Source organism: Hemicordylus capensis, chromosome 5 (genome assembly GCF_027244095.1).
Source record: "Hemicordylus capensis ecotype Gifberg chromosome 5, rHemCap1.1.pri, whole genome shotgun sequence".
Taxonomy (NCBI): domain Eukaryota; kingdom Metazoa; phylum Chordata; class Lepidosauria; order Squamata; family Cordylidae; genus Hemicordylus; species Hemicordylus capensis.
Genome location: NC_069661.1, coordinates 83788602 through 83804210, shown reverse-complemented (window position 1 = coordinate 83804210; position 15609 = coordinate 83788602). Strand labels below are relative to the sequence as shown.

At 40.0% G+C, this 15609-nt stretch overlaps 1 protein-coding gene across 21 annotated transcripts in view; it reads right to left on the bottom strand.

Annotated features, from left to right (window-relative positions):
* The window catches only part of TENM3 (teneurin transmembrane protein 3), a 2371016-nt gene that overhangs the window by 1522781 nt on the left and 832626 nt on the right, over positions 1–15609 (bottom strand). For 20 of the 21 annotated variants that reach the window (XM_053252610.1, XM_053252608.1, XM_053252605.1 and 17 more), the window contains one exon: positions 4386–4551. The gene's annotated coding sequence lies outside the window, so the exon portion shown is untranslated. The remainder of the gene's footprint in view (positions 1–4385; positions 4552–15609) is intronic. The other variant, XM_053252612.1, reaches the window with a different exon arrangement.

The following is a 15609-nucleotide window of genomic DNA, read 5'->3' as shown; positions in this document are numbered from 1 at the left end:
ACAAAATGTTCTGCAGTCATTGACATTTTCACCGTGACTGCAGTTGGGGGTAACAATGCTGCAGAAGAAGTTCCTACCTTGTTGTACTTGAATTAAAAATAAAAATAAAAAGAGCCAGCCTGTGTCCTGCCCATGCCCTTAAAGTGCCTATAGCGATCAGAGAGGATGGTGAGGGGGTGGGTGGGAGGCACAGTTTTAGCTCCAAATTAAGTCTGGATTTGACAAAAACAAAGTGGGACCTCACTTTGAAACATCAAATCAGGCTGCCCTCCCCTCGCCCCAAGGATCAAAGGAGCCACCAAACTGAAGTGGGTTGCTTTGCATTGCCCTACTATATATTAAAATATTGAAGACAGACTTCAAGACTGTAGATATGAAGACAATGTTTAAACAGGATTCAGGAATCATAGACCAAGACCGAATGGGGCTTTGTGGTACTCTCTTTCGCCTTAAGTAAAAATTATTAAGATTGCTGTCTTAATAATTACTTGCAGTAGTGCATGTCTCAGTTTATGCATTTCTAAAATGAATCATGGTGCTAAGCACAGTCATATGCCAATTTAAAGCTGCAATTATTACTGTTTTTCCTTTTGCTAGATAACCATCAGTGTCATTGATGTTGCAAAAGTGTAATTTGTTAGACAACTATTACTTTGAAAGTTTGTATTTCAGAATTGCCAGACAGCTTTATCAATATAAGCAAGGTTTAAAGCATGGGCCCTAAAATATATGGATGGTATTTATTTTGCTCTTCCCTGCCAGACTCAGCTTATTTTTTAATGATATCTCAAAATGTGTTTCAGTAAAATTTAACATAGCATAATGTATTTTATTGTAAAGAAATTTGCATAAAACTCATTTTAGGTCTTACTTTGTAATCAACTTATCAAAGTACTGTTTGAACATAAAAATATTATTTTTTATTATTTTCATAAGAAGGCTGTTTCTCCTCTCCCCCCATTCTTTTTACTAAAGATATCTCCAAAGAAGATAAATGAATAAATTGCATTGATTCATTTGGTTGATAAATTCACCATTATGTCTTCATGATTTGTCAAAGTACAACTGGGAAATAGGCATACACATTCAATATTAAAAATTATCCATGAATTTGTTCGATGAATAACTCTGTCAAAGAATTATAGGTTATTTGTCATATGGTGTTTTATTATTTCACTGAAAGAATAGAATATTCTCTTTGTGCATACAATATGGACATGTTCCACTGAACTGCACAGACATGGAGTTCCTTCTCACAAGAAGACACAGGTTCTGAATATCTTTTATATGATATAGCAGACTCAGATAGAGATAAACCTATTAAACCTTAAGCATTAACACACCAACTGTTTTGGGAGGAAGCCCTGTGTACATAAGATCTTCTTGATTAATTGTGCCCCAAGAATATTACAATATATATTGTAATGTATATCCACACTATGATTTGTACACTGTATATTTTTCCTGCCATTGTGCAGTAATCATCATTATTCAACAATGAAACATTGTTCTATGATGTTATTGACAGAATTTTCCTTTCAACATCTGAAGAACAAGGACACCTTAAAACTCTAGTCTGCAAAAGTCTTTTATAAAATCTCGATGGATAGCAAAGCTGTACTTGTATAGGACTTGAGGATTGCTCATGATGCTGGAAGCTAATGCAAGTGTGTACAGTCAATCAATATTTGTACCAAGCAGCATGGAAGTGTCCTCATTAAGCCTCTATGTGTAGTTCAGAGACACAGACTTCAAAGTGGCAAACATGTCTTTAAAGCTTTTTATATTTAACTTTCACTGAAAACTTCTGAAACATAGTTTGGCAGTATTTTTTAAAAAATGAAATACTGATATGCTATGGGTTTAAGCCCTTCTACCAAACCTCACAACCTTTCCCAATACAGAATAAGAAAGAAAAGCAACATCAACACAACCCATTTGCTCTTAGACTCTTATGGTAAACAAGACGTCACCATATAAAACACTTATTTGACTCAGAATCTTGTTGAACATAACCCACTCCATTCTAATAAAAGCTATCACAAGATAATAACTTCTACATATTTAATCTGCATTCCCATGAACAGATGGATAAAATAAAATATCAAGAAAGATAATGTGATATTGAAGTTTAGCTAACTGGACTGTGGAGAAGCAATCATTGAATAAATCTGCTGGAAATGTTCCATTTGTATGGGTGCAAATTTATTCCTTTTTTGAAAAATCTAGAAAGGAAGTTGGTTCTTGACCAAAAGACAGACAGGGTACTATTCAGGCCAGTCATGCCATCTACAAACATTACACATTCAAGGAATTATTAATGGGAGATAAAGCACAAACTAAAAGTTCTTTGGTAGGTCATTGGAGCAAGACCAAGAAGTCTTTTCCTATTGCTTTTAGCTGGAGCTCTAACATTAATCCTAGGTACAGAAGTCCACTTTTCATAGATCATTGTTGATTCCAATTACAGCCCCACTGAAGGGGCCAAAACAGAGTTGTTATAAAAACCAGAGCAAGAGTCATGGCTGAAAGCAAACAAAAATTTGTATGATGGGGGCAGAAGCACATTCTTTTTCAAAATTAGGATGGATAAACTGTACTCTCTTAAGTGGTCCCCTACATCCATGCCTTAATGACTGGACTGAGAGGCAGCACAGTTGCTCAGACAAGCCTGGCAACTACTGGTGTTCCACGGTCAGATTGCTAACAAGGAGGCTGTTCCCAGAGTTTTTTTAAACTGCATTTGAAAAAAACCAGGGTATCTTGCCTAGCCCTGGGATAGATGTGTAGTATGCCAATATCCATTTGAAAGAGAAGGTCCTTTGAAATTTTTGATAATACATAGGTCATAGAAGAACCATTCTAGAGTCATTGTGGATATTGAGGACCATGGGCTTGAGAGGAAAAAGGGAGCAAATTTCATTGTAGGTGAGTTCCATCTTTTCAAGCAAGGAAGTAGCTATTCAGAGGCACAAGTGACCTATTGAATATATGAACCCGCTCCAACTTGCTGACAGATCAGTCAAATACCAATTTTACTGGAGAATTCCAGATGCCACAGGTTAACTAGATAGTCAGACCTCTGTGTGCGGATATTTCTCCTTGTATGCAGAAATGAGGGTGTCACTTGCATCTACAATGCTGTACTGTGAGAAGACACTCTAGCCCTTTTCAGGCATTCAAAAGAACATCGCTGAAGACAAATACAGCTGCCTAAAGGGGGTTGGAAGTCCTGAATGTCAATCATCTTCCTTGGTTTGCTGCTCACAGAAAGAGCAGCATTTGTGTGAAGAGCAAAGTCCTGTAACTGTGATGGCAGAGGCTTCCAGGCATCTGATCATCAACCAGGCTGCTAAACACAGAAGCACTGCTATCACATTTACAGGGCTTCCCTCTTCACACAAATGCAGCTCAAATGCAAACCAAGGAAGATCACTGACATTCAGGAGTGGGGCTTCCAACCCCCTTTAGGCAGCTGTAATCATGTTCAAAAGAATGCCTGAACTGAACTCTTGTGTTTGGTCAGTTCCAGAGCTCCAAAAAAGACAGAGCAAGGAAGTCAGTCAACATTAGGTTACAATATCTTCTTTGAAATACAACTCCTTCTTTTGAAGAAAGGAGGTGGTGGTAGGAAAGGATTTTATTCTATTCCAAATTATTGAAGCTGTGCAGAGTGGAAAGGATGTCTGCTATTTCATTCTCCACAGCTCCATACTGTTGCTAAATTCATGAATGTTGATAAGATAGTATTAATAACCACAGACTGATGCATGCCACATCATAGACAGTGATTGTTGAAACACACATATTTGTATTGTTTTCAGAAGAGACCAGATAGCTGGTGTTCATTATCTGTAAAGCTCTGACTCTGGCATCACACATGGAGGACTGATCATTTCTTTTCCATGTTCTTTCAAATGTAGAAAGTGGCTATACTTAGCCAAAGTAATAAACCCCAACATTCCATACATTTTATTTGATGGAGCCGGAGTGAGGAAGGGATCGTGTAGCCTCTCTTTAGGCTACAACCATATCCTTATGCTACCTTTTTCCTGAAGAGAGGACAACATATCTGCAAAAGTCGAAGGAATACATGGTGTGCAACTTGTTTCTGAGAAGCAGAGGTTTTCCTATATCTAGAGCATTGCATTGATATATAATTAAAAAAAACATTAATGTGTGCTTTTAAGTAGTTATAGAAATGTAGGTTAATGTATGGAATGGTGACCAAACTAGGGAAACCCTGTTGTTTCTGCACACCTCCTTCATGTTGTTTACCCCATGTGAAAATGCAGCTTAAAGCAGTATAGTCCCCTCAGGCCACCACAGTTTTTAAAACAAGTTCCCTTTCAGCAGGGAGTTTCTTTCCCCTCGTGGTCACTCACCAATATTTACAAGGCAAGGTCACTTTGAATGCCACTGGCAGTTGAAAGAGCAGGAGGGAAAGGGACACTTTTTGTCTTCTCCGAGCTGCCTGATTCTGCCACTGTGATCGGCGACAATGACATTACACCAGGGAAAGGTTGTCGCAGTCTCTCACTCCCGCTTCTGCTGCAGAGACCAAACAAAACAAAAACAATGAAAAAATGTATGTATTTTTTTTTCCCTGGGAAAGTAATACAAAAATATGAAAACATTTTATCTTTGAAATATAAATAATGCTTTAATCTTGGCTATAAAAGCTGCTATCTGAAACTTACCTTAACATTAGGATTTAAACAGACCCCCTAAGAAATGGAATATCCTTCTGTAAAATTAATTAATTACTTTGAAAGCTAGCTGCAAGGAGATGGCCATAAACATCTTATGTACCCAGCAGGTGGTAGAGGGTAGACAGAAATGACAATTTTATTAAAATTAGAGAAAGACACATTTGCGGTAAAGATACGTATTTGGGAGGGGGGAAAGGATGGCAGTATGCATAAGTATGTGTAACCTAAGAAGAAATATAACAAGGCAAAAGATTAATGAGAGGTTTTTTATTTATTTATTTGCATTTTTATATCATCCATGTGAATTATTACCTATATGCCTGATATGTGCTAAAAGGAAAAAAAATGTGATGAATAAATAAACAGCTCTAGAAATCTTCAATAGGGTGCTTTACCTTGCAGGGAATATTATCATTGGCTTTTGATACAATTTCTGCTGCAGGGAAAGACTTTCAAAGCTTGGAATGCTGAAGTATTGCCAGGCGCTCAAAGACCCCCTGCTGTGCGCGTCAAACTAAGAAATCTCTCTGAACTTGTCGAATTAAAAGTCATCTCTCTCTCTCTGCAACCCCTGCATGAGCTGGGAAGCTCTGTCCTCATTTTTTCCCCCTTCTCTCCAGACCCTCCATGATAAACAAATGGAGCCTGGAGCATCTTTATTCTTTACAGGCACATAATTAAAATTCTTCTAAAATGTAATGGAATGCAATAAATTTCAAAAGGAGGTTCTAGTTAACAATGACGCTAAAATGGTTTGAGTAGGCCACACTAATTTACCATTCAATTGTCTTTCAAAGGTAAATCAAAACAGCTTGTTAAGACCCTGGAAAAGTGCATTTGTGTGTGTGTTTTGATTGTACATCAAGAGGATACTCACAACTTAAACATCTCAGCAGGATTCATGCTTTTGAGAATGTCATGGACTTAATTACTGAAACTCCAAAGAGAAGTAAACTATTAAAATATGAACAAAGCTAGATGAGATCCCAAGTTGCTGCAAATCATTATTTATCTATCCCCCTACCACAATGAAAGAAGCTTAATTTATGTTTGTGTTTTCATAGTAACACACTTTTAATTCACCCACAACAGTGTATATATTCATAATCGTGCTACTAGTCAAAAATCCAATAATGTCCACAATGTTAAAATGGTTGAGAATGCAGTTATTCTTGTGGAACATTGTTTTCAATTAGCTGGGTAACAAATTAGTATCACAAAAGAAGAAATGACTTCTCTTATTATTTTTCCAGACTACTTACATATATCCAAATATGTAACCTACATATTCAAATAACTAGATACCCAAGATATATTTTTAATCATACTCAGACAGGCAGATAAAGACTAAACAATATAACAAAACAGTTCTTTGTCTGTAGTGCTCAAAATATAGTTCCTCATCTCTCTCTGCCTCCCCCTCTTTCTCATCCTGCGGGCAGATTTTACTTGGCACCACTGACTACAAATCACCACACAGAATTTGTTGTTTTAAGGCTTTTCTTTAGACAGGCTGTAGGTGGAGGATGTGTTCACAATTCAAGTGAAAACCAGTTTGTGATAGGTGATAAGCCTGTCCTGGATTGGTTAACACCTTCTAGCTTCCATTATTTGGTAATTGCTTAATGTGATAAGAGAATGATCAATGATGACTCATCATATGATGTCTGATTCTAACAGATTTAATATGAGACCTTAATAGATGATATCTACAATTAAGGCATTAGCAATGCACCAAGGATATTTTCTAAATCCAGATATTCTAAGTAGGGAAATTGCTCATAATGTTTACACTGACCTTTGGTAAAGATTGCTAGCCTATATATAGCTGAACTTTTCTTCATCAGGAACATTTGCATTTGTTTCTGGATCCTGAGTTTTGCATGTGAAGCTATTAATTGCAATACCCTAAGATCTAGGAGGAAGACAAGATCCTACCTGTCTTCCCCCATAAGGTCTTAGCCTCTTCTGGGTTCTGCTGCTTGCACACTTACATGACTGGCACTGTGGAGAGTTTGGCGGTAATCAAGAGCAGGGGGGAGGAAGCCAGGCCACCAGGTATCCCACAATGCACTGCATGAACAGTGCAGTACATTGGGAAACCTCCTTGCTGCTGGGCTGCTCCTTTCTCTGCACTCTATTGCCATGATGGATACTGGCAGCCCAGGAGCAGCTGCCTGCAGCATGAGCAACCAGATGACCAGAGGTTAAGTAGGAGGTGTGTGTTTTGTTCTCCTACCAAACTTTCTGCCTGGGTTTAGAATCAGGGCTACCCGGGGAGGTGGGATCAGAAGTGATCCTGGCACTTCTCACGATATGGGCTAGCTTTGTCCTACCCCAATAGGGCTGGTCGTGAATGTAAATTTTACAAACATTACTGCTACAACTACCTGCGCTTCATATCTATTGTCATGTATTATAATGCGCAAATATACACACAGGTAAAAATAATTATATAAATGCCATAAACATTATTGAAATGAATGGTAGTTGGAAATGATGAGAACTTTACGGACTCATTTACAAATTACTTGCAGAATGTGGTTTCTTCCATCTTCATTGCTGCTCCAGAGCAGACTGGGAGTTTTAAACACACACACACACACACACACACACACACTGAGTATGGAACCGGCACCCTTCGAGCTGATGGTGGGGCGGGGGTGCCTTTAAGGATGGGGGAGGGTGCACTCACCCCCCCATGCTTCCCTGTCCAGTACTCTGTGTATAAATAGTCTTGCAGGGTGGCAGTGTACCTTCTTGCTGCCCTGTTGTTTCACTGACCATAAGTGCCGTGTGTTGCATGGCCGTGACTCTCCCCCTACCCCCGCCCTGGGTTTGAACAGGTTCAAATGTGGTGGGTTCTGAACCAGTTCAGCGTTCTAAGACCAGAACACCGAACAGGTTTGTGCACATCCCTATCACACACCACTTCAGCCAGGTTTGTTTTTTATTTCTACACCATAGGCAAATGCACAACTTTTCTGCTGGACTCCATATAACTGAGTATAGAAAAAAGTGTTTGGCTCCATCCCTTGGCCCACTAAAAACTCCTAGGATTCCAGATCTACTCTGGAATCCACCCATGACCCAAAGTGGTCTCCTATGTCCCTCCCCTGCTATACAAAATTGCTTTTGTTAATAGCTCAGTCCTGTGAACTGTAACCTATGTATGCAAAAGAATATTCAGATAAGTTCCTGCAAATAGACTCTAATAAAGTTATGGTTGTGACTCACTTCAGTTGACAACAAGCAAGCTTGTTACTCCTGAATAACTTGATTCCATTGGTTTCCATGATTTCAACTTAGCCATGATTCAAATTCTATAGCAAGAGCTGTGATGCCAAGCATTTTATATTGAATTCCAGAAGCAGTGCTTGCAGTGGGATGGAAGTATCTAATTTCATGTTATTCAGTCAATCACCCATAAAAAGGTAAGTAGCTTATAAAAAGATTGTACTGAAATACGAGCCACGACTGCTCACTAAAGTGATTAAGGCAACTTAGGATGCGAAACTGTCTTTATAATATTATGAGAGAATGGTTTTGGTAACAATCAGAGTCAAATCAGCTGTGATGTTAAATGGATCTCTTTGGTTTCATCTTATTAAAAAAGAAAAAAAAGAAAAAGAAAAAGAGGTAGAAGACATGGTGGGGGGCAATCAGGATCAGGAACATGACATTTACTGAGGGATATTTAACTTTATTTAGTTTACTCTGCTCTACTTGTCTTGATGAAAATCTCTTTACTCAAGCTCCTATTTGCTCTGTAAGGGAAGTTCTCATGGTGCCAATAAAAGCCTCCTTGATGTCTTTGTTTATGTTTAGCATAACATTTATTCCCTAGTCAGTCCTAGTATGGTGTCCCACCAGTTAGGGATATACACAGAACCAGTATGGAAGCCCTTTATGGGCCACCGAACAGTTTGAAGGTGTGGGGGGATTGGCTTTAATGGTGAGAGTATACTTACCCCTCACTCTGCTTTTCCCCACCGGCACTCCATTTGGAAAGGGACCGTTGGGGCAGCAGCGTACCTTCCTACCACCCCATTGCCTCCTTGGTCCAGAAGTCACTAGAAGTACCAGACACACCTGCATGTGTTGGCACGTGCACACGCACATCACACTCTCGTGCCCAGTGTGTGCACTCGTGAGCATGATGTGTGCAGGTGCATCTAGAAAACTAGCAAGAGCTATTGCACCACTGATGAGGTTACCCCCACAAATTTCTTCACCTTCCCTGCACCCCCCTCCAACTCCTCTTTCTGCCTCCACTGCCCACCTCATGCTGACAGGTGAGCAGATGGATCTGTTGGTTTCTTTCATGCACAAGAGAGAGAAAAAGCAACCTGTCCACTCTTTTGCTGGCAAGAGTGAACTGGTGTGCGCACACCCATACCCATTCCCATTTCTCTCTTGCAGGCAAGAGGGTTGACGTGTTGCTTCTTCTCTTGCTCACACATGAGAAAAAACAACAGATCTGCCTGATTACTGGCCAGAAGTCGGCACAAAGTGACAGGTGGGCGGCAGAGAAATCAGGAGGAGGAGGTGGGGAAGGTGAACTCAGCGACGATAGCGGCAGTAGCGATGCAGCAGTTCTTGCTTGCTTTCAAGCACAGGGACTTTATTGACATCCAAAACCCCTGATCTTTGATCGGCAGTGACAAATAAAGAGGAGACAAGGCAGGGGGTGGTACAGTGGTGCCAGCCACACCTCCATCTCATGCTTTATCCCTGGGGTCTCTCTGTTTATCTCCAGCAAAAATGCTGGAGTATCCAGCACTGTCATTTTCAAAACTCTCTCAAAGTGCAACTTTGTAAATATGCATATATTATGTATTGAAGGTCAGTCGCCATGAAGCATAATGAAAAAAACAGTCAGCTGTATGAACGGCGCCTTGCTGCTACTGTTGCTTTAAATCCCTCCCTTGTACGAGGGATCACTACCCCTAAGGGTAGTGAAGCAAGAGCAAATTGCCATTTGGGAAGCCTCCATGTAAACTGCTTTCAAACCCATTTTGTTGAAAAGTGGTATATAATTCACTACTTTAATAAAATATTATTATTAAGGAATTAAGTATCAGATTAATATATCAAGAAGATGTGTGCTCTCATTTTACAGATGCAGAACACTGAGGTTCTCAAAACACTGGTGAGAAGGATTATCAGTAAATTAATGAAATAGCACTCAAAACATGTAGAGCGGAGCACTCAAGAAGATGAGCCCAGACACAAATCAGAAGTCATCACAAATATGCATTATGTAGACATAGAATTAATCGTGTAGAAAACATACAAACACTTTTTTCCACTTTCTCATAAAGCCATGCCCACAGACATATTGAACAACAAACCCAGCCTGGCCCAGTTCACACAATCCCCATTCCCTTCTCACATATACACACACTCCTCTATTCATCTTCTTCAGATTCTGTGGTGGGACTATTTACAATGAAGAATACAAGGCAAGTAGAATCAGAACTGGCTTGGTAGTGATGGAACTGAGAGCTGGGAAATGCTCACCTCAGGCAGCAGAACTAGTCTGAGCATTGTGGTAATGGACCTAAACTGATGACAGTGAGTTCCTCTTTACTGCAGCCTGTCTACACTCTTTTGTGCCACCTCAGTGCCTCAAGCAAGTACAAAAAAAGACAGAAGGCAGCCAGGCTCCTCATCACTGTGCTGCTGACAAAATGGCCACCAGCTGGAGCAACTATCACCTCAGGGGCAGAGACACAATTGTGTGCCCCCCGTCCCGCAAAGTATCTGGGCAACTGTGTTCAAGGGCTGTACTTGGCATCCCAGCCATGCCCCCTGCATCTGACGTCAGATGTAGGGGGTGTAGCCTGTTACCAAATGGGGCCATGTTCCCCATTTGCAAGTAAATTTCAGCTGGTGCCGAATTTGCAGCACATCCAGGAGCACCGCTCCCTGCTTGCAAAAAGCAGAGAGACACGTTCTCAACCAGACTTGGAACCCAGTACTGGCTGAAGCCTTTAAAAACAGAGCCACAAAGGGCACTGGGGGCCACTGCGTGTGAGCTGGACAAGGGCCTCCAGCACCCTTGCTCCACGACTGCTTCAGCTCTTGCTCTTAGCTCACATATCTTGTTCTGCCTTCTTTTATATGCAATATACAAGCATTCACAACACATGAGCAAAACAAAGACAACTTAAAATCAGTAAATTACATATGAATAATTAAACAATTATAGATCAATAAAAAATAAGAAGACACAAATGGGAAAGCTGGCTTTCTTCTCTCTTGCTGGAGCTTTTTCACATAGGGGCTTTACCCCGAATCTCCTCCAGAAGGGAGAGTGTTTGTTCTCACTGAAGCCAGATTCCCACTGAGGTCAATTTGATGCCTTCCCACCGAGGTCAATTTGAATTGCCAAGGTCAATTCGGAGCACCCCACACACAAAATGGTTTTTTTCTTCCAGATTTCATTTCATCTGGATTTATGTGCGGGTTTTTTAAATCCTGTTTTACCCCGGAGTTTTTGGAGATAAATTGAAGTAGGTGCTTACGTAAGTCTTCACATTAACATGATAAGAGCAAGTCATGCCTATAAAATACTGTAGGAAGCTGCCCAGAGGCAAAGAATGGATTGCTTTCTTTTCTGCTGTTTAAAAGTTTTTGAAGGGGGGAGATCTGGGAAGGAGAGAGAATTTACAGTCTGCAGAGGGCTTTCCTTACAGAAAAGGAGTATTTCCTTGCTATCATAGAATCTCCTCAGTGAGACTGCAAGCTATAAAAGGGAGGAAGACCTCCTTCAGAAAATGGAAGTCCTGCCCTAATGAAGAGAATAGAAAGGAACATAAACTCTGCCAAAAGAAATGCAAGGAGACAACGAAGGATGCAAAGTGAGAGTCTGAGAAGCAGACTATTGGCAGCTAGAAGGGGGCTGCCAATGCAGAGGTGATGCTGCAGGAAGGTATTCACATGCTGAGGACTTGCGTGTATGTGTTGGTATCGGGGGGGGGGGGGAATAGAAAGCCAAGGCTGATGGATAGAAGCGGAAGTGAGTGAGTGAGTGAGTGAGTTGACTTCAACAGGGCCAGATCACAAAGGAAATTTTAATTGCAATACTAAACCCTTGGGTAAAGGGGAAGTGTGGCCACTGGCCACAAGCAAAACATGGAAGTGAGATGTATGTGAACCTACGCAAAAGCAAACTCGGAGCAGAGAGGAGAAGAGTTGCTTCCTTAATGTTGCAAGTCCAATTTGAAGTGGCTTTGCTGTCCAGATAGTCCAAGAGCGAGAAGCCCTGTCTGTAAAGACTCCTGGGCAATCGCAGGTTCAGACGACAAAAAAACTTCTCAAGTTACTTTTTTCCAGTGGGTTGGCAAACCTACCCTCCAAACCATCTTGCTGCTTCTTTAAAATAGGTGTCAGTTGTGGCTGTGTGCTCTTCTGCAGTAAATCAATCCAGAGCAGTATTCTAGCATACTACAAGAAAATAAGTCAGGCTGGGAAATAATATTTTATTAAGTGTGAAACATGACTCGTTTAAAAAAATACTTCTGGAAAGAAATAGCTTATATGAGGGAATATGAGAACTACAACAGAAACCTGCACATTATCTTTTCTTCATACATGTGTACTTATGCATACTTGAATTGACTCTCATGTGTTAAAAAAGCCATTTCCCTGTGATGAGCTCAATTCTTCCATGCGAACAATCCTTCAGCAGAAGTTTAAAATGGCATCAAATGAGGGAGACAAGAGTGGGAAGAGGAATATTAACAATCTGATCCTTTGCATGTTTACATGGAAACAATTCCTTGTGACACAGTGGAAGCTTATCCCAAATAAATATGCATAGAACTTCAGCCTTCAGAAGGTAAAGAAAACTCAGACATTAAGATTTAAGGAGACGAGAAAGAACATGATGTTTCATTTCATGTTCCTTCTCTGTTGAAAGTAAATTTAGAAAGAAAATGGAAAGGAGATTAAATCCACTTTAACACAATATATCCAGGGTGAGTGAATGCACTCTGAGCAGAACCATAGCAGCAGACCACATCCTGCCCTGTGAATGTTCAGTGGTATGTGTGGAAAGACCCATTCATAAAAAAGATATGCATGCAGACTTAAATGCATGCTCACCCTGCAAAAACGGAAACATTCTTTTTAAAAGGAGGGAAACGGAAAAGGAAGGATTGAAGAAAAAGAGAGCGATAGTATGAGAGAGTGTCCATTATATGGAAAAGGTGCACCATTTGAAAAATTACAACATGAGGGGATGGTTAAGAGAGAGAAAAAACCTTTTGTGGGGACCTATATACAGCATAATTTCACTTATTTAAAAATGCAGGTATTGGCTTGGAATGCCCTATACATTTTGTATGTAAAAAGTTTTATTTTCAGTGGTGAACCAGTCAACATTAATTCCCCTGTCTAGCTTCTTATCTGAAGCGTTCTTGCAAATTTTTCAGCATCAGTGATTCAAAGATTCTTTGCTCTTTGCTTCCACTTGTAAATTGACAAAAGCTATGACATCCATGTTGTATATTCTTACATGATTTGCTGATCTCTTCAGTTCTTTGTGAAATAGACAAACTCTCTTCTGACCATCTACAAAATATTCATATGGATTATTGCAGAGGCCAGCTGCCTTTTCCCACTACCACAATCCAGATTTTTATACTGTCAGAAATGACAGCTGAGACAGGTAGAAAATAGATTCTTGAAGTGAAACATTGAAACAAACCATTTTACTTTTGGTCAACCATAGCAGATCACTGTTGAATGATTCCAGAATCTCCAAGGATTGGTCTTGATTATTCTAATAAGTGACTGCAATTTCAAGGGAGGGTGTTCGTGAAGAGCTATCTAAAGTGCAGTTCAAAGCAAGAAATGTCCTACTCTATTCTACACAAATGGTCAAATACTCCAAAGCTTTTCCAAAATAATGTTTCCTTCTCTCTTCTATGAAAGATGTCTTTCACTCCTTCAGACATAACTGGAAAATACATAAAAAGGGAAGGTGCTTGTATGTTCTTGCCTAATAGAGCAACATTAATCACATGTCCTGTCTTTTCAAGAACTACTAGAAGCTGTTAACAAAGGATCAAGCACTTTGCTGGGAGCTGTGGGAATTCCTTGCTTAGGATCATAGTAAGCATGTTAGCATTTTATACCTCTTTAACTAAAAGAATAGATTAGCATGCCAAGCAAGGTAGATATATCTATTCAGTGTTCAATTAAACCTTTTGATGGAATATTCACTGCAGATTGCTCTTTAGCAAGGGACTTCTGCCTCCCAACAACCTATGAACCATTTTCCTTATTGGCTATTGAGCAGGAATAGTAACCAGAAAAGACATTTGCTTACAGACTGAGGTACTTGCCCAGCAACAAGTTAAATTCTAGGTTTATTTGAATTTAAATCTTCTGCTGCACTGAAGATTCAGCTTGATAATCAGGAAAGTGGTAGTGGTGGTGGGGACTTTCTAGCAACCATAGAAAAAAGAGTGAACATTTGGGCAGATCTTTTAAAAGATTAGCTCAAATGCTATGCAATAATTGTGCCCTCTGTGTAGTGAATCCTTAGGGGATGGCGCTGATCTGGGAAGAGCATCTGAAGTTCTAAGTTCCCTCCCTGGTATCTCCAAAGTAGGGCTGAGAGAGATTCCTGCCTGTAAACTCAGAGAAGCCGCTGCCAGTCTGTGCAGACAATACTGAGCTAGATGGACGAATGGTCTGACTCAGTATATGACACCTTCCTATGCTCCTAATAATCTTTTATCACTTTAGAAAGGATTCAGAATACTGGCAATTCCACTGTCCTTCCCTGGATTTTGGATGCTGCTAATAATTCAGACTTCATATTCCCCCCCCTCCTTTTCCTCCTTTAGAACACAAATATGCCTCCCCCCACCCAATAAACTGAGATGAAGCACTAACTGTGCTTCATTATACATGTGCCCATGTTTCCTGCTTCTGCTTGGGAAGCTTGGGAAGGATGGAATGGTTATACATCTATATGTCTATTCATGGGTCCTGTGAACCTGACCATCATTTTTACCATCACTTCCCCACCCCCGCTTTTTCTGAGCTCTTTTGAGTCCTGAGAATGAATTTTCACTACAGACTGGATCAACTGTGCAGTTCTAGCATTCCTTTACATGTTGTATCTTCCCCCTCCTAAAATGTTACATGTATCTATAAATATATTTCTATTTATTATCATTTTGCCAGATTTTTTTTTGCAGTAATTGGTTCCTCTAACAGTACATGGATATCAAAATAATAGAAAAATCCCTCTATTCATTCAAAATGCAGTGTGCCTGCTTGTTAAATCTCTGGCACTGCCTTCTCTTTAGTATTACATATGACAAATATGGATTATGTAATCACTAGTTTTCTTGCTTGTAATGAGGATTCTATAACAGCAGTTGATTTAAATAACTCCAAAACTGACAGGAAAAATAAGACATATACAAATAAAAAGATACTGCAATTATAAACATGCTTGAGGAAAAGAACAGAAATAATTCATAATATATTATGCAATTGGGTTTATTAAGGCTGTCTGGCCATCTTGTTGTTAAGCAGATTACTGATGACAGCCCAGGATGACTATGTTAATGTTTCAATGGCAGCGAAATAGGTAGCAATGGCTGTCTGTAGGAGTGTTCTGAATAGGGGAAGCCATCAGAGCTTGGAAGGTGACACATCTTCTGCTCCCAGCTGATGAGAGAAGCTGATGTTTAAGAGTAAGGAAAGAACAAAAGAAACTATACTTTTTTAGTTTCAGAGAGAGGGCTGGTTTACACAACCTGCTGGAAAGAACCAGAGGTTCCCAATTCCCTATACTTCAGACACAAGCCAAGGCTTCTGGACATTTCCATGTCATTTGAACCTGGGATTGTTGGGTGGATAATGTCAG